General features: G+C 38.0%; 1 protein-coding gene across 3 annotated transcripts in view; it reads left to right on the top strand.

Moving 5' to 3' along the window:
• The first annotated feature begins 18,317 nt into the window (after positions 1-18,317).
• The window catches only part of trps1 (trichorhinophalangeal syndrome I), a 115,997-nt gene continuing 110,447 nt past the window's right edge, over positions 18,318-23,867 (top strand). Inside the window, exon 1 of one of the 3 annotated variants that reach the window (XM_069175898.1) lies at positions 18,318-18,933. The gene's annotated coding sequence lies outside the window, so the exon portion shown is untranslated. Of the gene's footprint in view, positions 18,934-18,981; positions 19,448-23,867 lie in introns of those variants that run through there. The other 2 variants (XM_069175901.1, XM_069175900.1) reach the window with 2 other exon arrangements.

Here is a 23,867-nt window from a genome sequence, read left to right as displayed (position 1 = left end):
AAGTTTAAAGTTTGTTAACTTATGCAGGAATGTATCTAAGAAGGTTGACATACAAACTCTCTCAAACCAATAAATTAAATAACAGAAATTTGTTTTGTCTATATTTGTTCCAAACAATGATTCATAGAATGTAGCATTTATTAATTGAGATATTTGTTGATTTAGTTGGTGAAATGCCACGCTTTCCCAATCTGTATTTATAGCAACAGGATAGATATAGCTGCAGATTAAATATGTTTTATGCAATTCATACGACATGCTGGGCCTTAAATGTGCCGTTAATTTGTTGTAATCAATTAAACTCATTCTTGGTTATTCTGCCAATTTTTGTTTAATTTATTATTCATTAGTTCTGTAATTATGTTATTACAGGCGTTTGTTTTCTCCAACACTCAACTGTAGGTGTAATTTTTTTTCTGTTACCACTGTGATTTGTGGGCTTTAAGTCTGCCTTAGCGAAGAAATTAAAGCTCAGTTGTTCAGGCATTCTGCATTATCTGCTATCAATGTAGTTTTTATACTCTAAACATTCATCCTTTTTGAGTAAGATAGGTGTATCAGGGGCCTTTTTTTTTAATATCAAAGTCAGATTTAACAGACATGCTGTAACAATGCCTCAGCAGGGCACTATACTCCATGCCATCATCCTATAAACATCAACCAAGCAAAATAATAACAACAGAAATCTGCAAACACCCCAGAGGCTCCTGGTATATCCAGTCCATGTGTAGTAAAGAACCAAAGGAGGTCCATGTCTTTTAGAAGCTCTGTGTGTGAGGGAGTTGTTGTGTTTGGAAACAAAATTTTACAAGGAGGCCCTTTCTCTTTTCTGTGGTCGGTCTCTCAATTTCTTTCCTTCTTTTTGTCTATCAGTCGATCTGTTTGTCTGTTGTGGTCGGTGCTCATTTTAGCCTCAGGAAAAAAGTCAACTCTACTCACACAGACACACACACACACACACACACACACACACACACACACACACACACACACACACACACACACACACACACACACACACACACACATACTCGCGCAGTATATTGGCACTAAGCTCAAACAAAACCACAATGGTCCAGCCCTTGGCAACATAGCCGAGATGAACTGACCACTTTGACGTCCGTCTGGACACACATACACACACACACACACACATATGCACACACACAAACAGTAGAACAGAGTAAAATATTTTATTTCGTCTCAGTATGTCATGTTTCATATTCAAGTTGGTTAAACAAGATCTCTGAGTCTGTGTCTATTCAACAATGTATTGTACTCTGCTGTGAGGTTTCCTCGCGGTAAATCTCAAACATTTTTAGATAAACAAAAATCTCAGTTTGAGGAATCACTTTCAGATATGACTCAAGCTTGGAAACACAAACGCACTGATGGCTCGGCTTTGCACTGACGAAAGAGATGGGAAGAGTATTCTTTTACTTCTTGACGTGTTTGAGTGGGCACACTGACACACACATACACACCCTGACATACACACAAACACACACACACACACACACACACACACACACACACACACACACACACACACACACACACACACACACACACACACACACACACACACACACACATACATGCACACCCTGTGTAGGGCCCCAGCTAAAAGCAGAGGGGACTGTTTCCTGTCTGTCCAACCACACCCTGAGTCAAAGAAGGAAAGAGTACAAGGCACTCCTGTACTTTGGCAAATACTGTTTATCTATATCCCAAACTTGTAATTTTTTCCATTTTTGTTTTACTTTTACTTAAGACAGTGAGGTATAAAAGAGAAGTCATATATAGTAGATTGAATGTCATGTAGAACTAAGAGTACGGACAGCTACTAGTGTATTCTACTCGTAATCTTAATATTCATACTGCTTTCTGATGTCAAGTTCAGGAATATCTTTTACACTGTTGCTTTGCATTTGCCCTTGTTTTTTGCTCCTTTCTTTCTGAGTTCCTGCTGCCCCTTATTTGATAATAAGGGATAACATAGTAACCAACAACAACAAAAAAAAACTCTGAGCCAGCTGTGTGTTATCATTTTCAAAATCCTTTCAAAACAACAACAGTAACAGTAGCAAGTTTTGAGAAAAATATGGTAACGTTGCAGGCCTGCTTTGCTCTTTTCTATCTTATATAGGGATTCAGCCATTTTATCTCACCTGCAAACATTTCGCCAAAACAAGTTCTTTCCGACACTATTTAGCGAGGGTCCTGTTGCTGCATCCTGGGCTTAAAGCCAACCGAGACAATCGTGATTGGTTTAAAGAAACACGACCAACCCAGAGCATTTTTTTCCCTTCTGTACAAGAATAATGTAAGGGGGCCACCAGACTAACTTAAGGCTAGCAAGGCTATCTTTAACTTTAGCTTTCTTTCTGTCTCTCGATTTGACTGTTATCAGATGATTGAATGGGAAAATATCATCTATCCCAGGAGGCTGTTATCATCGATTTATTTTTAACAATGTAATGCTCAGACTGGGCAAACTGCACCTCGTAGACCAGAGGGTTATATTTGTTGCGACCTCTATTGGCCATAGTAACAATGATGGGAGGGAAGAAGAATGTCAGGTGGTACTAGTCCATGGGTCATTTATGTTGTTGATAACAGCCTCCTGAATCTACTAGTACGTTTCAAAGGCCCCCATTTATTTTGTGTGATATAACCACATATTCAGCCGTCAGATGACAGTTGAACCATAGATTTTTCTGTAGCAGAGTACCATAAGTTACTCTTGGGCATGTAGTATATTTCTCTATGTTTTATTTATACTATGTTCATCATTAGGTGAGTAGATATGCCATCAGAGCCATAAACGATTACTTGTTCTTGTGTTTGTGTGTGTGTTTCTTCATACTTGCCCTTGTGGTCATCACAAGGATAAAAAAAAAAAAGACAATGAAAATCCTCCAACGTGAGGAGGTGTGTGTGTGTGTGTGTGTGTGTGTGTGTGTGTGTGTGTGTGTGTGTGTGTGTGTGTGTGTGTTTTACCTGTGAGTGTCTGTTTGTACATATGTAGATAGTGTGTGTGTGTGTGTGTGTATGTGTGTGTGTGTGTGTGTGTGTGTGTGTGTGTGTGTGTGTGTGTGTGCACTCAGGTACATAGTATAAGAGAAAACTTAGCCATGTATAAAATTGGCTTCACTGGCTGGCTGCTCATATTCACTCAACCAGCCTTGTAGCTCCACACAGAAACTATCGTTCAAATCACCTTAATGGTGATTCTCTCTCCCCCTTCTTCCCTCCCTCCCTCCCTCCCTCCAGTTCCACAGGCTGAGCTCTATTTTAGCAGCCAGCCATAAGAGAGTAGGCGAGGATTCAAATTGAAAACCTGCCCATTTATGAATCAAATTTGTTCCGCGTATACATTTTCCATAGTGTGCAGGACTGCATTAGAGTGTTTAGATAAGTCTGCATGTGTGTATGTGTGTGTGTGTTAAGGAGGAATGGGGCATCACATATATTTAAAGAGTGCGTATGATTTTGCATGTGTGTGTGTGTGTGTGTGTGTGTGTGTGTGTGTGTGTGTGTGTGTGTGTGTGTGTACAATTTTGAATTATGCCGTTGTTCCCTTCATCAACTTTGTTTATGGTACACTGGACTTACCCTGCTGCTCGATGAAGTTATTTTCAAGGTGGTCTGGATTTCTTAATCCTCTTGTGATTTAGTTCGTTGGATTCCTGAAATCACACAATATTTACTTAGGAAATAGTAACCAAACTGTTGCTTGGTATCATTCACCGAGCGGACAACATTTTAGGACCTGCTGCTTCTAGACTGACCTGGTGGTGCAGGAAGGTTAACGCTCTTGCTCCATATTGATCTCACCTCTTAAATCCACTTCAGTCATGAAGAGGTGTGAAAGAAAGCAGACATGTTGAGCCCCTCTGGCACGACAGAAAAATATGGACAGATCAATTTAAATGCATTGCTCAAAATTGTGTCATAATACAAAAACTGTGACTAGAAATAAAAATCATGATGCAGCTGGATGTTAGGATAAAAGAAGAAAAAATTCCTACTCCTTGTTTTTCTTCAACTTGTCCTTTACATTTCAGACAACTTAAAGGATGACATACATTGTCTTATAACCCCCTACAAAAAGTGAATGCACTTGCTCAAATTGTCAAAAATTAGACTAGTAATCCCAGAGGTTATTTCTTCTGTCAGAGATTTCCCTGTCATCTAACGTGACCGATTTTGACTGTGAGAGAGCCGTTTTCAGTCGACGTGATCATTTCACTTCCTCTCCATAACAACGCTACTAGTGGAGTGGAGTCGTTTTAGGTTTCCCCTTCATACATTGAGCTTCTTTCAGTTGCAAATGAACTGGGTGAGTGCATGCACACTAGGACCTCTTCCACATTAACTTCAGAGTTAAAAAGAGAATTACTTTGACGCACTGTATATTGGTTTGATTAAAGTTGTTTGTGAAATGCTTTTAAAGCAGGGCAGATAAAACATGATCAAAAGGGCCATGAGTGATTAGTTACACAATAGACTCCAACTTAAGCACATCCAATATTTAGACGTAACAACAAACCCATCTGGAACACCACACAATACAAATAATTTTTGAAGGCCAATTAAAGTAAGTGTATTAAGTTTGTCAGGTTCCAGATTTTTAATGTTTCTTTTCCCTTTATCAAGAAAGAAAGAAAGAAAGAAAGAAAGAAAGAAAGGGCAAACAGACAAAAAGATGAATAATTAAGAAAGATAAATGATTTTGGAGAAGAAAGGAACAAAAGCAGACAGAAAGAGTCGTCTCAGTTCTGTCTACGAACAAATGTTCCCTCACTCCCCATCTACCCCTGAGCAGAAAGCGAAGACGAGGGGAAGAAGAGGCAAAGCAAATTAATATGGTGAGATGGAAAATGTGAGGAGCGGGCCGGGGCCGAGCTAGTGGTTTCACCAGTATAACTGTCCTATTGTCTGACTCTGCCAGAGACTGAGCAGAGGAGACACACACAGAGACACGCAGCTGTGTTGTTGTCATGACGGCCATCAAACGCTGAGTAAACTCTCATGCCTGTGTGTTTGTGTGCTCGTTTATGATGAGGACGTGGACTGTGCACTCGACAAATCATGATCACTGGTCCTGCAGGTGATTCGTTTTCCTCTCCCAGTTTATAACGATCTGCCCGCAATATATAGACACTGACTGCATTCAATAGCAATAGTTTATGGTTACCCCCTTTTTGGACCGAAACTTAGTGAGTATGGAAAAACTCTCTTCATTTGGCGTAAGCTGTTTTCGTGCACCTTTAATACCACACCATTGAGTCTGCCTGTCACCATGAATAAACCTGTAAACAGAAATTTCCAGTCCAGCTGTGGTGTCCTGCTCTCTGCCAGAAAAAAAAGTCTCTATTGAAGATGGGTCTGCCAGCTCCCGTCTCTGACTGAGCGGGAGGCAACTCCTAATACAGTGGAAAATAGTGATGAGCCCAGTGGTAGCAGCAGAAGTCACTTCTGATCAGTGGAAAGGAATTTGTGTTGACATTAAATTGAAGTTTATATATATATATATATATATATAAACTCAGTACATTGCTTCATCACAACTCTCCAGGCTCGTGTTTAACACAGAAAATGGGAAAAGAATAACTGAAAGGGAAACAAACTATATATAACAAATCAAATAACAGCAGCAGGACAAAATAAATGAACAAATCTGCCAATCTAATTTTGTCAGAGACACTTGGCACCAACAGCGTCAGACTGGAGGTGCCACTGCAAGAAAGGACATTTTTTTTTTAAACGTGTTTGAAATGAAAATTGAAGAAACCTCAGTCTCAGTTACAGGTAGTGCGTGTCTTAGTTTGCACAAACAACAGAAATCAAATGTCAACGTATTAACCCCTTAAGAGTGAAAACTATACAAACTACACATTGTTAAAAAGCACGAAGCCTCACGTTTTAAATGATGTGAGCCAACACATAGCAGCATTAGCTACATACTTTGCAACAAGAGTGTGTACACAGCAAAACATGTCATTTCTGACTTTTTCTATTGTCCTTAGGGGCACATACTTTTTGAATCACTATGCTGCACATTATTTTCACTGTTAGAGTTCAAGAAACAAAATATTCCCAAGCTTTTACTCTTTAATAAAAAAGTGGTGGATGTTAAAGCATTTAACTGATTCAAATTGACAGTCAGGCATCCTAACTGGTTTTGCAGTAATCTCACTGTGATCTTAACTGGATTATTCTTAGAGAGTTGTGTTACTTCTGTGTGTCCAAAGGCAGGTAACACGAGGATCCATGTTTAAAGGCATAATTCTTTGTGTACATTTTGTGACTGGGCAGTTTTGTGCAGGTGGATCTTTGCTGCGTTAAAGTCAGAGAAGTTTGCATGCAACCACTGGCCACCTAAACTGTGTTACTTAAGCAACTGGGATAAGAACTGAAAGTGTCAGTCAGTCTCTTATTTCTTCTCTCGGTTCAAATCAATGAGCTTTAACAACACAAAGACAAAGCTTTATTTATATTTTCAAACCAGAGCTGTGTCTGTGTCTCCCTTTTGTTAATGCCATATGTCCCAGTGGGACCCAGATAGATTTATATCTGTACTTTCACTAAAACCCTCAAAGTTTCAAAACAACATTTTAAAATCTCATCTAAATCCAGACAGAGTCTGTGTGTGTGTGTGTGTGTGTGTGTGTGTGTGTGTGTGTGTGTGTGTGTGTGTGTGTGTGTGTGTGTGTGTGTGTGGTGGGTGGGTGGGTGGGTGTCTGTGCGTCTGTGCGTCTGTGTGTCTTTGCTCCACTTTTGCCTTAAAGCTGAGGGACACAATGAGCAAATGGGAGAGAAAGTAGAACGACAGAGGAGAACGAAATACAGACAGAGGGGAAGAGCGAAAAAGAGGGACAGGCTGTTGATTTGTGAGCAGAAGTGTGTATGTAAAATCTATAAATGTTATCCTGACATATGGACGGACCAGCAGCCAGGCAGCATGTAAAATGAAACCAGATTTGCTTTTCACAAGTTGTGCTTTCCATTAAAATAGTATCTCACATTTGTTCCCCAGTCCCCCTTATGCCTTTATGTGAAATCTCCTAAAACCTTTAAGCAACTCTGCTGTATAAATGTGTTTTATAGAAAATGTTCTGTTCTCAATTCCAGTGATATAATTACAAAACTCCTGGTTTTACTGCAGGTGAACAAATATTCTGATATTACGATACTCCGTGGGATGGGTTTTATTTCATCAAGCTGTTTATGATGGATGAGTCTGAAACTGGAAACCTCTTGAAGCTAAATCCCTTTAGAAAATTTTATCATCTAAGATATAATGAGTGAATAAATGCTTACTCTATTACAGTAATATATTTCCACAGGCTACAGTACTCACACATACACTGGCTGTAATGATAATAGCAATAATGTAGTTCCCCAGATTGAGAATATTATTTTGTATCTAATCTACATAAAATAGGTCTTGGAATGTTAAAAAACACAGTGAATGTTTAAGTTTAATCTATCCATTTTCCTCAAGTTGATTCTTTACTAAACAATTTTAAATACGTTCTTGGATAATAGCAATTTTTTTTTTTTTTAAGTAGTACTTTATGAGGTAAATCCTACCTAGTTTTTATATATAATAAAAACTAAATTACTAAATAATGTCACCAGTTTCTGTCATTACCTCAAGTTGGTCCTGCAGGTTTTGTGGTCAGAGAGCAGGTAAGAGCTGCAGTCTGCACTGATGCATACAAGTACACAAGTTTGATTTGTACACTGCAACCAGTATAAATCAAGAAGAGCATGTTTTATGCTACAATTTGAGTAAATCAAAATTTTTCAAGCATTTGTCATGTATTGATAGCATTCTTTAATATCACGGAGATCAAGATGCATATACGTGATAAATTATATTATTAAAGTATATATTATGTATTTGAATATTCATGAAAATGTTAAGGTCTTTAAGGTATTATCAAAAGAAGAGAGAAAAGAAAACAACCCATGATATGTTTTCCCAAAGTTCTGATGAGAAAAACTTGGGTAGATTTTGTGTTTTAGTCATGACCGGTTAAAATAAAAATCCTAATTTTATTGTGCTATTTTTAAACTAATGTTTCAATATCATATACAGTAAATTACCTAAGCTGTCTTCTGATATTCCTCAATTATTTGTTGGGTCAACATAAAATACTCAAAGACAAAGGTCATTCTGTTGTGTTTTTATTCAAAGGGGGAAGGATCACCATGCAACACCGTTTACAAATAATACTAAGTACGCAAGCAAATAAAATGAAATAGTTAAAGAAATATTAAAATGGCATACAAATGCATGGAGAGCAGAGTGCTCAGTGCATTATGGGAGGTCCCACAGCAACCTCAGCTTATAATAGCACAAGTTAGTGATGGTTCATAGTCAGGGAATTTTTACCAAACAAAATGAATTATTTCAGTGCTTTTTATTTTGTTATTTGTTACTGTATCATCAGCTGGCATGAGGTGGTCAAGGAAAAAAAATTCTAGACTCACCACTTGTTCCAAAGAAACTTACTGAAACTTTCTTTTTACAACCATATGTATGGACATTCAGCAGAGATGTGTTCATCACAATAAAAAGTTACATATACAAACTTTTGTGAAACAACTGCATGAAATTAATAAATATTACTATTAATAATATTGAAACAGATATAGTATAATGTACTTTTAGGAGTTGGCATCCACACACAGGACCTGTGTTATCTTAGAGTAAAGTAATGGATGAACACTATGACAAATCCAGACCTGGACTGTGATGGTGCAGTGAGGCTTGGCAGTTGTACCTTTGTCGGTGCACAGGTTTATACATCATTTTGTGCCTTTTTTGTCCAAGCCTTACCTTAAAATCTTCAATTTACTTTTCTTTGAAACAATGCCACAACAACATTAAGTTTTCAATATGCCCTTAATTTGGGACACTACCAGAAGATTTATTTAACATTACATTACATATCAGTGTGCAAGGAATTTTTCTTTTTCTCTAAAAAAAAAATATACCATACAATTATTTCAACCCATTAAAATAACTTTCCCTGTAAAAACAGCTCATCAAGCCAATCCCTAAGAACTTTGTGGCAGTGAAACTCCTTTCTTACAAAACATTCATGAAATGTAGAGCGTTGAGTAATACACTGTAAATGGACAGTATATATAATATACAACATATATCTATTTCAATCCTGTCTCCAACAAATTTAGTTCCTAATTTACTGAATTGTTAAGCTCTAATGGCAAACGTTACTGCCTGTATAATGGTTAGAGGCCCAAAAAAAATTATGAATGAAACACCACATTTATGTGCTGTGCTGGAGTCACAAAGTGGTTGGAGTGGATGTTTGGAATTAAAAGTGAAGGACTTTGAAACTAAACTCAACAAAAACATTTTGGTTGAAGTTGGGGAAAGACCGTGGTTTTGGTTAAAACATGTTGTGTCTGAAATTGCTGCAGATTTTTTTGCATTTAACCAAACCATGATCTTTCCCTGACCTTAACCAAGTCCTGCCACTGTATAGAAATAATATTGTAGGTGTTATAAGCTAAAATTTTATTGCAAGGTTGGGTATTTTGGCAGAAAAAAATGAAATATGTTGTCAGTAAACATATTAATACTGATCCTTATTATGTTGATAAAAGACATACACTCTCCAGTATTGCATTTCCTACAAATGTTTTTGCTTTGTTTTTGCAAATTACTCGCGTATAAATGTAATTTCTACACCACAGGAACCTGTATTCACACAATGACTCAAAATAAACCATTGAACCATAATTTATGACATGAGTCATCATATAACAAAAGCAGAGAACAGGGCCTGAGAAGAGAGGTGGAAGCATTATGAAGTCCACTGACGAACACTTAAAATTATTGCTGCAAAGCAGCACAAAGATCTGCGCCTCTGGATCTAAACAAAACATGACCTTCTGAAATTGATATTTATGGCTGAGTCGTATTGTTAAAGTGAACAAACACGCACCACGTGGCATAAAAAGAACAATACCTGGATCTTTGAGTGGTGGAAAAAAGCAGCTCCTTTCCTCTTTTCCTCTTATGGAGTTAATTTACATTCTGGAGTAAGAAAAGAGGCAGTAAACCAAGTATCTGGTGGCTTTGTGACAGCGTGGCGACCATCTCATGAGAGTCATTAGTGAGTCCTCATCATGGTAATAATGATCAAGGCCTTTTGACAGGATGGTCCCTGTGGTGCAAAGACTTTCCCCTCAATGTGTTTCCTTATTCAAGAAGCACACATCTTTCATATACTGTAGACAGTAGTTAAATGAACAACTAGAGCAAGTGAAATACCACACCAATCACTTCTATGGACTTAAAAAGGTTCCCGTTTAAGTTTGTAATTTCATTATTATTATTACTGTTATTAATATTTGACAGTGAAACTAGATCGTTGATGAATGATGCTGTAATTACTGTGCTGACAGCTGCCACTGTCCACAAAAGAGAGAATGACAACCTTACAGCCACCTTTCATCTCTGCAAAGAGTTAATTGCTTGATAACCAACAGATAGATTTTGGGTGGAGTATCACTTAGATGACTTTGTGGGCTTGTCCATGCTGGAACAAGATTGTGGTTAGTGTCTTCCTTTGAAAACAAAACGTGATTCAGCTCAACAAAGGTTTGAATTTGACACGGGTAGTTAGATAGGGAGTGATTCAAAACTTGGGAAAGCGAATATACTTTATCCATTTAAACCACTATTGTGATTAGTGTGAGTCACATAGTGCAGCTATTATCAACAAGGCGTCCATGCAAGGACGTGCACAAGCCTAAGCTAAAGTTGCCTGAGCATCAGCCAAGTGTCATTTTTGTCTGAGCTGGAGAAAAAAAAAAAGGTTTATTTTTGCTGTTGTGGCTGCATTAATGCAAGTAGCCCATCATTTTTAAGGTTGAACTGAATTAAATCACCATATCATCCAAAGTTGTATTACTTTTTAACAGGCATGTCTCCACATGACAGAGATGAGTTGGCCCAGTATTACATCGATGCCCTGTGCCCCTGTCATGTGATACTGTTGCCTCCACCCTGAGATGTTGTTTTGCAGATGTTGCTGTTGTGTGAGGGCTCAGCTTTGCTTGAATACTTTTACATAGTGTTGCTTCTGCTGTCTCGAACAAGGAATCAAATAAAAGACCATTATGCCATGTTGAAATGTTGTGATCATATCAAGTACATATCTTTTTCAATCAAATTGATTGGAGTGTTAATCTCCAGACACAAATTATTTTTTTGCTGCTTAAAATATTATCTATATACTATCTATCTACATGAATGTATTAACTAACAGTGTGCATTTCTTTTATCATTTCATTAGTCTTTTAAGATCTTTTTTTAAATTTTACCAAATTGAAATTGATTTGTGGTAAGTTAAATAAGCATATATTACACCATTTAGGTCTATTGGGTTCAGATCAGAGTAACAGGTCCTCAAATTGTCTGTGCACTTCCCTGTACCAGTGGAAATAATGACATTTCAACATGTGAATGGAATCATCAGAGGATTGTATCAAATAATGTGTAAACATACACTTCCATAATGGAATTACAAATATATAAAGATAAAGAGGGACATTTTATTATTTCTATGAACACACTGTTATTTGCTGTGCCACTAATGATAAGAATAGAGCCCCTGTAAGAAAATTCCTTGAAACATTTCCCTTGCCTCGGATGTGATTTCGTCCTTAGCAACCTGTTACACCACACAGTCACTGATAGAGACAGTTTTGAGTTTAGGCAGGCTGATCATGTTAAACTCAGGGAGGACGTTCAGTTCCATCAGGGGACTGGTCTCACTATCAACTCAATCATTTGGTAGGAGCTGGACCTCCAGCTGCATACATGAATCTGCCCTCTCAGCCACTTCCGTTTCCAGTGTTATGGTGACCCTAAGAATATAATCCAAATGTTTTTCCTCTGCTCTCATCTCCTTTGGTGGAGGGCCTGTGTATGATGCTGTGGGAGGCTTTCAGTGAGTGGTGATACTCCTCTGCAGGTCCAGATATGCCCTAAAAGCACATGGTAGGCAAGCTAACACACTGTACTGAAATTGGCACCTATTTGCACAGACACCAAATCAGTATGACGGTTTTCATAATTACAGCAGTTGCTATTTAGAAAGGCAACAGCACAGGTACCAAGTGGAATCAGAAGATTACTCATTATAAGGCTGAAGCTAGGCGCTACACTCACAAGTCTGTTAGAAAAGATACACTCCTGTTTTAGTTAATTCGGCGATGGTTCTATGAGCCATGGCATGGCCTGACGGAATCAGGTAAGCAAAATAGTTAATCTAAACAGATTATCAATCTCCACTAACAAATGTGGTGACAAACACATTGCACTTTTTATCACTTCTTTATGAAGTGAAACTTAACTCCAAACCACATTCAGTTAAAAGCTACAAAAGTACTGAGAACTGAACACAGAGAGGCTTAAAAACAGAGATTCTCCTTTATTTTTTAGCACAGTTTAGGTGTTGAAGGCAACAAAGGAGACAGGCACAAACTGCCTGTGGTCAGCCCTGCTGCGCAACATGGTGCGTCTGAAGTGGACCATCCCAGACATGTAGGACAACCATAACGTACACCTCCAAGTGTCTCAGTAAACTCACATATGTTCTAGCAAACCCAGCAAAAGCAGACAGCTCTAATTTAAACCAGTAAACAATTTTTTTTTCTAAACCCAGAAAGACACTTGGTAATCTAATATCAATGCCATATTTTAAAAAAATATTTATAGGTATATCTGTTCATGGCATTAGCAGGACCATACCAATACATTGACTTTGATACCAGTTCCTGAGTAATACTCTTTTGATACCAACTTCATAAAAATGAAGATTTTATAACACATTATCATTACAAATATTTTGTTTTCATGCATTTAGAGGGGGAGAGTGTGAACCAGGTTTTTTCCGGCAGCTAATTACAGATTTCTCTTAAATGCCTCACATGCAAGTTATTGCTGGATGCTACAATTTACTGATGTTCCCTAAATAACTCGCATGCTACCAGAAGATGCTATCTAGCTGGCTCTGTACAGAGAAGTCTTCAGTCACTCAAGTTGACGCAGATTAGACAGGTGTGTGGCCAAACATTTGTTTGAAAGTTCAACATTTTCCAAAGTTGAAACCGAGTGACTGAATCTATGTAGGCGGGTCGCCGGAGAAGAGACTACATATGTTAAATGCTGTTACTCACTGACAATGATGAGATTTACTCCTAACTAAATGCAGCAAAAGTTATGCATTTTAAAATGAGACATGTTAGTGTGGATGAGGCCTACATATCAAACTTTCTGAATGACAAGGCATTTTTCAATAGAAAGTATCACAGCAGTTTGGTCGATGAATTTCTGGACTCAGCTCTACCTCCACAAGGTTAGAGTGCACACCTAAAGGCATAATTAAAAGTTTTCCCTGCTAGAATATCTACATTTCTCAGTGGAACCTGGGCACCATTTAAACTTCTGCAGAAACCTTATGGCCCTTCACCTTTAATAAAGGCTGATTTGACTGTAGCTCAGATTTTGTGTTCACAGATGATGTAATATCACCAGAAAGAGCCTCCGTTACTGAAGTTCAATTGACAACAAGATAGAGATTCCCTTGCATCTTTGATAGAAGGTCAAACACATCGGAGAGTCCCTCGCTGTTATCCTCCATATCTTGCAGACTTACCGACTAAAATGGCATATTCAGCTGACATAACAGATTTAAGATTTTCCTGTACATGTTTTTTTCTAGGGGACTGGCTTATTTCATTCTTATACAGGAATGAAGAAAGCACCAAAAGAAAAGCACATAAGGCTTTTCTTTTCTGTGTGATAAGGAACAATTACATAGAAATTGTAACCATGGATTTTGGCTCATTCCTTTCACTGATAATAATGATTGTGGTCATGATCCTGGCTACAATCTCTTAGCTGGACCACCACAGGGAATAGTCGTCTATTTTTTAGCCTTTATGGGTCCAACCCAGCTTGCAGATAAAGCACTTGGCAAGAATTGAATGTGAAAGTAAATCTGGCTTTGGGAAAGCATGGTAAAAGTTGCAGTCTGGCTGACAGTTGTTTTGGCTGATAGCTAGACTCTGCAATCCCTCTGTTTTCTCACTGCAAAGACGGACTTTATGATAATGCTTTTTTTTTTTTTTTTTTAAATCTTGAAACAACAGTTAATTGATTTATACTCATTATTTCAGTAATTTTCATAATTTAAATCCACAAAGAGAGAAGGGAAAGGAGTGTAGATGGTGCCATTCATGGGGTATTTTGTTCAGCTTTTACTTAAATGTTTTCCTTCATCATTATTCAGCTTGCTGTTTTCCGTTGCCAAGGTTAGAGATTACAGTAATATCATTGGAAGAATTAATGATGTCTTGAACAAACAATGGATTAAACGCCAATGGGAATGTGAGGATATGAATAAGTTATGATATTTAAAAAAATAAAAATACTTTGGCAACCAGAAGTTTTAAGTTTGACTACAAATAATGAGTCTTAATGTGGAAAAATAGGGTGGGGTGTCCTGGTGACTCAGTCCTCTAAGGTTTTGATAATTTTCTTGAGACCAACCTTGCGACTCTGTCATCCAGTCTTTCATGCAGCGGGAAACCTGTGTGTCTAATAAAATCAAAATGCCAAAAACCCTTTTTGTTTAAAATAATAATGGAGGAAGATATTTTGAAAAGCACTTTAAATCACTAGGCAGTTGGAAGAGAAAAGTGTCCGAAAGAACCTCTTTCCTTAAAGCAAATTCATGTCCAGACTGCCAGTGAGCCACACTGACCAACTGGAAAGAATCAGCAAGCTGCCTCCAGACGAGCTCATGTGGGAAGAGAGAGAACAAAGTTAACAAATGTAAGAAACTTTGAACACCAAGGTAGTCTCTGGTTTTAGAAAGATAGAGCTGGAAGGGTCTGCCTCGGGTGTGTGTGTATTTGTGTTCCCTGCTCTCATGTGGGTTAAATGCAAAGGCCAAATTATTGTATGTAAAGATGTACGTACGTGACATACTGGAAAATGAAATGATTCTTCTTCAGTTGACAATGCATAGAGTTGACACTAAAACCAAAAAGCATCAAATTATATATGAAATGCTTGAGAAATGTTTATTATTTAATATAGAGAAGGTCATTCCAGGTCATTAAACACCTGGGAAGTGACTTTTACTTACACTGTTATGTACAGTTTCTGTCTTTTAGCTAGCTATAGCCATGTCACGATGTCTTTCACTCTCTTCCCGTTTAAATTATGGAATTTCAGCAGACACATATAAAGGAGCATTAAGTATTAAATTTCAAAGGACGGTCACTCTGGACCATTAAGCAGCCGGGAACAAACTTGAAGTCTGTCACTATAGTTTTATTGAGGTTTTATGGCTCTTCTTCTGTGAAACACGATCGTAATTTAACATAGTACGACACAAAATTTGTGCATGCCATTTGATGGATATTTTAATAATTTAAAGTTGGCTGAGCAGTCCATACTCAGAGTGGATTTTATTCATTTTTGAGATCTTATGCGTTGTGTTTGCTTTTCAGACTCTTAAAAACTGCTACCTTGTGCGACTGCAAGTGGCACCACATAATGCTTTTATTTGATAGTTCTGTTTTGGAGGTTTTTGTAACAACAATTTTCCAGCCATTACTCATTCTAAATGTGTAAGGTTTGTGCATAAACTGAGGAAACAAAAAGTGTTTAATAAAGAAATGCAATTTTGTGATATATGCTGACTCAAAGGCCTTGTTCTCACAGGGATTATGCATATTGCTGATTTCTAGGATATGGTTTGTTGTTAAGTATATACGCACTTATTCATTGTCCTCTTTGTATTCTCTGATTAAGGTCAGCTAGATCCAAAACTTGGCAGTAGGGATGAAAACTGCATTGATCTCAGACTGCAGAGGACTTTCTCTATTTCCTTTTCATGCAGTGGAGTCAACAGATTTTATTTTCAGTTAACCTTGTTATCAGTAAAATATATAAAGAATTGTTATTTTCATTTCTGCTGTGAATACATAATTTGTCTCAGCATGGCAGTATTAGTTGTAAATAAGACGGGACAATGGAACACAATCCCTTACTTAAAGAAAGTTTTGACGAAATAGAGAAAATAATGTGGGAAGGCATGGAAATGGGAAGTTTCCAAAATAAATGAATAGGTGGTTTATGTACAAGATTTGCGCCAGATGGCAGGTGTATTATTTCTTCAATGTGACTTTTTCCTCCGTTGTCTGTGCAAAACCTGCAATGCTCGGGAGGTGGCGGATCCAGCGGTGTGTATGCCTCGAGGCTGCAGTATTGCTTTTGTTAGCAAAAATTTCTTACCTTTGGCTTTTGAAGGGCAGTGTTTGAAAAAGAAACTAAAAAGTTCACAGTCCCTTCCTCCCCGTAGGGCAATGGTGGGAGAAGGACTGTGAAAGGAAGGGGGAGCGACGTAGCCAACAGCCTGGTTTTCACAAGAGCTAACAACGGCATATTCATTATTTATGTCCCCCCAAAACATTCTTGTCTACTATTTGTTGATTATTTTTGCCTTCTTGCCACAATACCACAATAATAAATCTAAAGACATGACTGAAAATGCAACATTAAATCACACAGCAACATCATTTCTGTTTCACCAACATTCATCTTGTCTTTATGTTGCTTGTCTTTCATACGACCACCCACACTAAACATCTGCATGCACTCATAACACTGTACAGAGACTTTGTTTTGTGTGCAATGGAGATAACACGAAATCAAATCAGGTATTATTTAATGGTAAACAATAAAGGCAAATATCAATAAAGCTGTTCCATAAACTGTATCTGCAGGGGTCCCCAGAAGTTGCTCTAACTTCCCATGACAAGGCAAATGATCATCTTATATATTCATTTACTGATTGAGATTTTGATCATGCTGCCCCATATTTCATTTGCCCTTTGGTTAAATAGGTAGTAATACTAGATAAGAGTCATTAATATGTATGCAGCTCTGATCTTAGTCAGAAGGAGGAGACTAAATCAAATTTAGTTTTGATTAAATATATTTAATTTTTTTTATTTTTATTGCCCCAGGTTTTGATTTAAGATGAGTTTGGACCTGTAATGAGAGCTTAACTTGAGTTTTCTGTATATTTTGACACTGCAAAAGTTGTATTTACATTTTATATACATGTTAATGTGGGAGAATACAAACTGTATAATATAATAATACCAACTGGTTTACTTACTTACTTAAATTCTACCATTGACTGTCCAAGAGCTTAATGTGAATATAATGTAAATGGTAAAACCTTGTGTGTTTGTCAACTTAGTAATAAAATGTTTGTATGAATCATCAACATCTATCTCTATTTTTCCTTGGTGTACTGCAAGAAAAAGATTAGTTCACACTCAACTGTATTATACAGTATAATCACTACTTGTTACTCAACAACCTTGAAGGGTAAATATTCAAAAGTAGCTTAATTTTCCCTAAATTCACTTTAACTTTACTGTCTCCTAAGTACAGAATATATAACACTGTCAGTGTTAAAAACCTGAATCAAAATATTTTTTTGTTGATGACTTAAAGCTCCTTTGTGGAGTTTTGACCACTAGAGGTGCTGTAGAGTGATTCCTTGATGAACTGCTACCTTTCATTCGACATTCAAAAGTCTTCTCGGATGTTTCAAAGTGTGGGAAATGCATTTTAAACTGTGGTTAGACTGGACAAGACAGTGACTCTATCGCCTGTTGAGGCAGGGGGTAGTATTACAAGATGGGACAGGTTGGGGCTGGCTGGTAAGCATGCCAATTTCAATATATTTCTTTCCCAAACAATATGTAGATATCTTTGACATAACATGAAAACTGTTACTTTCTGTCAATAATATTAATTTTTGAATGCTTTAACCAAAAAAATCTTACATATACTGTACCTTTAAGGGTCAGCTCTGTTGATTTGGGCTGAGTAGTTGAATTGCTTTATTTAACATTTTGAAGAAAAGATTCTGGATATTTTAATTTTATATAGGTCATTTAGATTATTAATAAGTGAGTTCACAGTGTGGCAGTCAAAGACAACATTTTCTTGATTTCGGCTTAGTGGTTGCTTCTTCTATTTAAAAATAGCCTACTATTGAGATTGCGGTGTGTGTCACTTTAAGAGTTAATGTTTATTATTTTGCTGGAGCAGTTGCTTTGGTTTTAGTTATAACTGTGTAAATACATGAGATGGCAACGTGTCACTTTAAGACGGTTCTCTTGATTTCAGATGAGTGTTTTGGTTTACTATTTAAATGTATTGAGATTGTAGTGTATTGTCACTTTAAGAGACAGTATTTTTGATTTTGCTTGAGTAGTTGATTTGGTTTAGTATCAACTGTGTAGATAAGTGAGATTGCAGTGTGTGTCACTTTAAGAGTCAGTCTTCGGGTGGCTTCTTGATATTAATAGAGCTGCTGTGTCTTCCTCCTCTGACGTAATGCCCACAGCCTACAGAGAGACAGGCAGAGAGGTCCTGTCACAGCAAAGCGATAACACTAGTCTGAACAAAAAAAAAAAGAAGAAATATATATATATAACAGATAACGAGCAGCTCTGCTTTGCTGTGGCCAGCAAATCCGGGCTCTAACATACTAGACCAACGGAATATTGAAATACCAGAGCAAAACTCACACTAATCAGTCGGTATTCGCCTAGTTTGTGTGCTGCCGTGAAGCCTTAACTATCTCTCTTTCCCTCTCAGACCAAAGAAAAAAAAGAGACAGCCAAGACACAGTCACCCCGTCCGACATCATCAACAAACAAAAACCCCACAAAGAGACGAAGCAGCCAGCCAAGCAGCCAGCCCGCCACCATCTTAACAGGCTGCTGAAAGAGACACACACAGAGAGAAAAGAGGCTAATGCTTATTTTGATCAACAGGTAAGCAGCACCAAAAGAAACAACACAAATGCACACACACCACGCTCACAACCCTCTCTACTACTTGGTGCAGAGGCATGGTACAAAAAAAAAAAAAAAAAAAAAAAAAAAAAAAAAAAAAAAAAATGCATCGCCGATGCACGGTAGGAGTTGTAGACGGGGGAAATGCATGCTCTCGGACAAGTGGGAAGATGAAATGTGTTCGTCTTAAAAGGAAGCGATTAGGGGAGCAAAAATGTTGCTGTGTTAGCCGTGAGTAGTTTTTACGACGGGCAGCAGTCGGTTTGCGTCTTATGTAACTAACGGCCTGAGCAGCGTCGGTGAGGAAAGAGGGATCTGCTGAATGAGAGAGAGGAAAAGAGCAGCACCGCTTTGAATTCACATGGCAATTTACATTTAGGTTAGGACACTCAAACGCCACACAAATACAAATTGGGGGGCTACTGGGGACGGCTTTGATTTGACACAAGAGTTTGAAGCCGGCAGCAAGGGGACGTGGAGTCGCCTCAAGTAGGTTTGTGTTTTCTCTAAGTTTTGTTTCTTGTCTTGTTTTTGTGGCATTATTTTTTTTTTTTTTTTTTTTTTTTTTTTTTTTAAAGTGGCATCCTGATTGATTTGCGAGGAGCCGGTAACTTTGGAGTGATTTTTGCCACAACAAAGTAGCTCTCGTGTATCTGTTATGTGTTACTTTTCTGTTATTTTTCATTGATAACTTTTTCATTACTATGCAAACCTGATACTCAAGTTCAGATTTCTGGGTCCTCCGAATGACGCACGTCGTAGAGAGAGAGAGAGAGAGAGAGAGAGAGAGAGAGGGGGAAAGAGGTTTAACGCTGAAAGATGAACACACTTGGATACTTGGAATTTATTGGGCTGTGAGCGGAAAAGTATTGCGAGTCCAGGTCAAAGAGATTGTGTTTATCAAGTGCTTTACAGCCGATGTGGCGCTGTTTTTTTTTTGGTTTTTTTTTTTTTTTGCACCTCTTTCATTGTTAGGACGGTCGAGAGCGCATGGTGGATGCGAGTTGTCGTAAAAGCCCCCTCCCCTCCCCTCCTCTCCTCCCCAAAAAAACATCCTCTCTTATCAACTTTAAAGAAAACAATCAGCTGAAGTATGGCGCATTCGTTTATTTGTGGTTGTTGTTGGACGTTACATGAGTGATGCCGGGAAGCCCGAGCTGCATTTCCACTCAACTTTGAAAAAGTTCCCCCCCCCCTCCTCCTCCTCCTCCTCCTGTCGTAAGAAACTGTGATGTTCCTTTGAGATAAGGGAGCTGGGTAGGCATGACAACTCTGTGGGGAGAGCAGAGTATGTGAAGCCAGTACAATGAGGCACACACTGCAAGGAAGCTTTTTACATAGTCCCTCACCAGAGTCCCCCCAAAGAACTGCTTATGTGTGGACCGACTTTTATTCAGCAGATAACCTCAGTAGTTTTTGAAAAATGGCAAGAGTAGGCCCGCGAGACTTCACTGTGACCCCTCACACTTGTTGTTTGAGCTTACACTTTGTATTTTCTTAAGTAATTAATTTGATTATTTATTCATTGAAAAACCTTGCATAGTTTAAACATTTCTGTACAGTCCTTTTAAATCTAAAGTGCCCTGTCTTTAGCTTCATGGTGTTTCATTGTCTAGCAGAAATTATCACAAAGGCTTGAAGAAAAACTTTTACATTTGTATCTTAAATTAAAAATTTATATCATACACACTTGAAGATCTGGCTGCCAGTATTTTCTTTAAGCAAGTTTTGTACTCGTCTCGGCCACAGGACGAGGGAAAAGTTGGTGGAGACGCTTCTCTTCGACTCATAAAACTGGGAATCCCTTCAGGAGAAATACAGACGATGTATTCAACTTTAACGGTTCAGTTTGCTTTGCAGTCTTGCACGCAGCACACTAACACACCTAAATTTGGAACCGTAAATGTCAACTTTTTAAACACACAACTTTGTTTATTTTTCCAATGAAGGATCAACGGCATTGTAAGTTGGATATCTTCTGTAATGACACATTTTTACTACTTTTTTGAGAAGAGAAAAAAAAAAAAAAAAAAAAAAAAGGTTTACAGGCATATTGTCAAAGTTGAATCAAATTCTTTAAACTTAGAATATTTCTGTCTCAGTTGAAGTGGAGTATCCAGTAAATATGTGACGTAGTCAGCTGCATGTGTCACGCTGTTTTCACATCTGCTTTCTGATGCTTCTGCATGTGTTAATGGTGGCACATTTCTTAATAGCTCCTATCAGTATGATTAAGTATGTCTTTTGGTTTCTTATTAGTTTTTGTAATCTACATGGATTATCCCAATTCAGTAGTTTTATCCTCACCGTGGTGCTTCAACGCACTTTGTAACTAAATCCGGATCAAGTGCCTTTAGTGGACATTACCTCTAATTCCCATAAAAACTAAAAAAATATGCTGTGAATATTTTCTGTCCTATTTTGTCCATCTTGTCTGTGTAATGTTTTTTTCCTTTGGTGCGACAAACTCCAGCTTTAAATGCAAACGGTTCATGTCCAAATAACGTGTTCTTAGACCCGAAGATGTCATGCAAATAATAAGCCCCCGTCAAACTTTTTACAACTTTTAACAATGTTCTATAAAATTAGTAAAAACACTTGATCCGGCAATGTATCAATCCAGCACCATAACAAAAAATATTTTTCCGCTTCCCAGACACTGGATATTCTTGTATCTTATGGCCTTGTTCGTAGCTGCTATTAAACGTCAAAACAGTTGACAACTTCCTAAAGAGAACCTCTCGCTTGTAAAACTCCTTCCCGTATAGTGTGAGACAGAGTGGGGGACAGCACAGTACTTTTTCCTCTCTCTCTCTGTGTGTGTGTGTGTGTGTGTGTGTGTGTGTGTGTGTGTGTGTGTGTGTGCGCGCGCGCGTGTGTGTGTATGTGTGTGCTTGTGTGTGTGTGTGTGTGTGTGTGTGTGTGTGTGTGTCTGTCTATGTGCCGGGGAGACAGCCATGCCTTGCTCATATGGCTGCAATATGTGAAGTCTCTGTGGTGGAACTCAGAAGAGAGAAAGTTTTTAGAGAGAGAGAAACTGTGAGAGGGAACACATGGAGCGAGGGAAGTCAGAAATGTCCTGTTCAACTAGCTGGAATGTATCTCCTGTGTTTTATTGATGGTTTGATGTTCTGTAAGACATGAGGAACAACTGTAGTGATTTTGTGGGCTGCCATGCATTTGTCTTTGGTCGTTTTCAAAGCAGCCTTCCATTACAAGGGGGGTGGGTGGGTGGGGAAGGCCAGTTTGAGTTGGAGTGTAAAAGGAGACTTTAACCGAGTGCAAGCGGCTTTTGGGGGGAAAATAGAGGTGATTTCGCTGGTAGACATGTAATTGATTCTACTGCCGTAATGCGTCACGACCCACAGAAGTTGTACAAACCTGATGAGACTGCAATTTTTTTACTCGGTAAAATCAGTAATCTCATCTGCCCTGTAAGAACCAAAACAGAAAAAAAAAGTTCACATGATTGATCTAGGTTTGTAAAACTTTCTCCAGACCATATTTGTACTGCTCTCCATGGTGCATTAGAAGTTTTGTGAGGAGATATATTATTTGCCTTGCATTACCTGCTAAGGTCCATCACCAGTAAAGGGAATGTGTGATTATTCCACCGTGACCTCTTGCCGCTGTCTCTCTTCTTCTCCGACGAACTTACGTGTCCTTTTTAAGATAATTTAGAAATGGTTTGTTAGTTACTACGGGAGCGACTAAAGTGGCACCACCAGCAAGTGTTTAAAAAAACATTGAATTTTGCCTCTGCATTTTACTTTTGTATATTTTGATGTGTCAGATAATAAGGTGTATGGGAAGCCTTGCTCAAATAGTTTATCCTAAGTGTTCACAGCTGACATTTACCCAACATCGCAGCACAGCACAATAAAGCTCCTGTGGTAATAAAGTCTTTTTAAGGACTTTTCTTTATGTGAATGCACAATTTCTATTTATTCCTAATTTCTAATCCCATTTATTTATGAATGTGAACCGCCCTAACTCTCTCTGTTTCAAATAAGAAGGAAAAGATAGCATCTATTAGAGCAATCAGCCGTTATTCATCTCAACCCGGCCTGCAGTTCAGATAAAGGAAAACATCCATTTGTCACGGATAGTTTATTTAAAGAAAAAAACCTTTTTGTAAGGCTTCTGGCTCTCTTGGCTCACAATTCTGTAGCTAACACTTTTTTTTATTTTTTATTACCCAGCCTCCTGTTTTGCTCATATCCCAAGGACACAATTGTTTTTAACTTATTTTACTGTCTGGGCATATTGTTTTGGGTCTTTTATTTTTTTTATATTAGCTGCTTGTAACGTTAGTGATGCAGGGATTTGAGTTTATTCTCTTGTTGCATTTACTGGAAGTCAGTCTGGAAAAGAGTGTCTGCTAAATGCCCAAAATGTCATCCCCACTCTGTCTGTGGTTAGAGCAGTCTTGTTTAGGCTTGAGTTTGTCTCTAATGTCTTTGGTCTATTTCAGACTTTTAAGTCTGTCTTTTAGATGGCCTGCTTCAGATAACGAGCACATGGTCTTGGTTTAGGGATAAATTATTCTTTTTTCCCTCGTTTTTTAAAAGTTTTTTTTGGGACATACAAATCCTAAATATGGGACAATTTTTCTCCCTTTGATCTAAGGGAGTAAAAATCCCTCTGTCACGATACAGTGGAGACTGATAAAGTTTGCGGTTGGGAGGATTTAGATGTGCACCAGTTGACGGTGGTGACACAGGCAGCAGTGTGGTTAAAGAAGCTCTCCTGTCACTAAAAGTTTGTAATGTTCAAACTCCACAACACCTGCTTGCTACTTCAAAGTTCCTGTCTATGAGTTAAATCTCTAAAATGTATAGTTTGGTTCTAAACTGTAATTGACAGCGTTAAAACAATTAAAATCCATTCACAGCCTGTCCTAAACACATCAT

This window comes from Embiotoca jacksoni, unplaced genomic scaffold (genome assembly GCF_022577435.1).
Source record: "Embiotoca jacksoni isolate LCO1_2020_lvr unplaced genomic scaffold, fEmbJac1.0.p SCAF_7, whole genome shotgun sequence".
Taxonomy (NCBI): Eukaryota; Metazoa; Chordata; class Actinopteri; family Embiotocidae; genus Embiotoca; species Embiotoca jacksoni.
The sequence above is the reverse complement of the archived record's forward strand: the minus strand, read 5'-3'. Positions and strand labels throughout refer to the sequence as shown.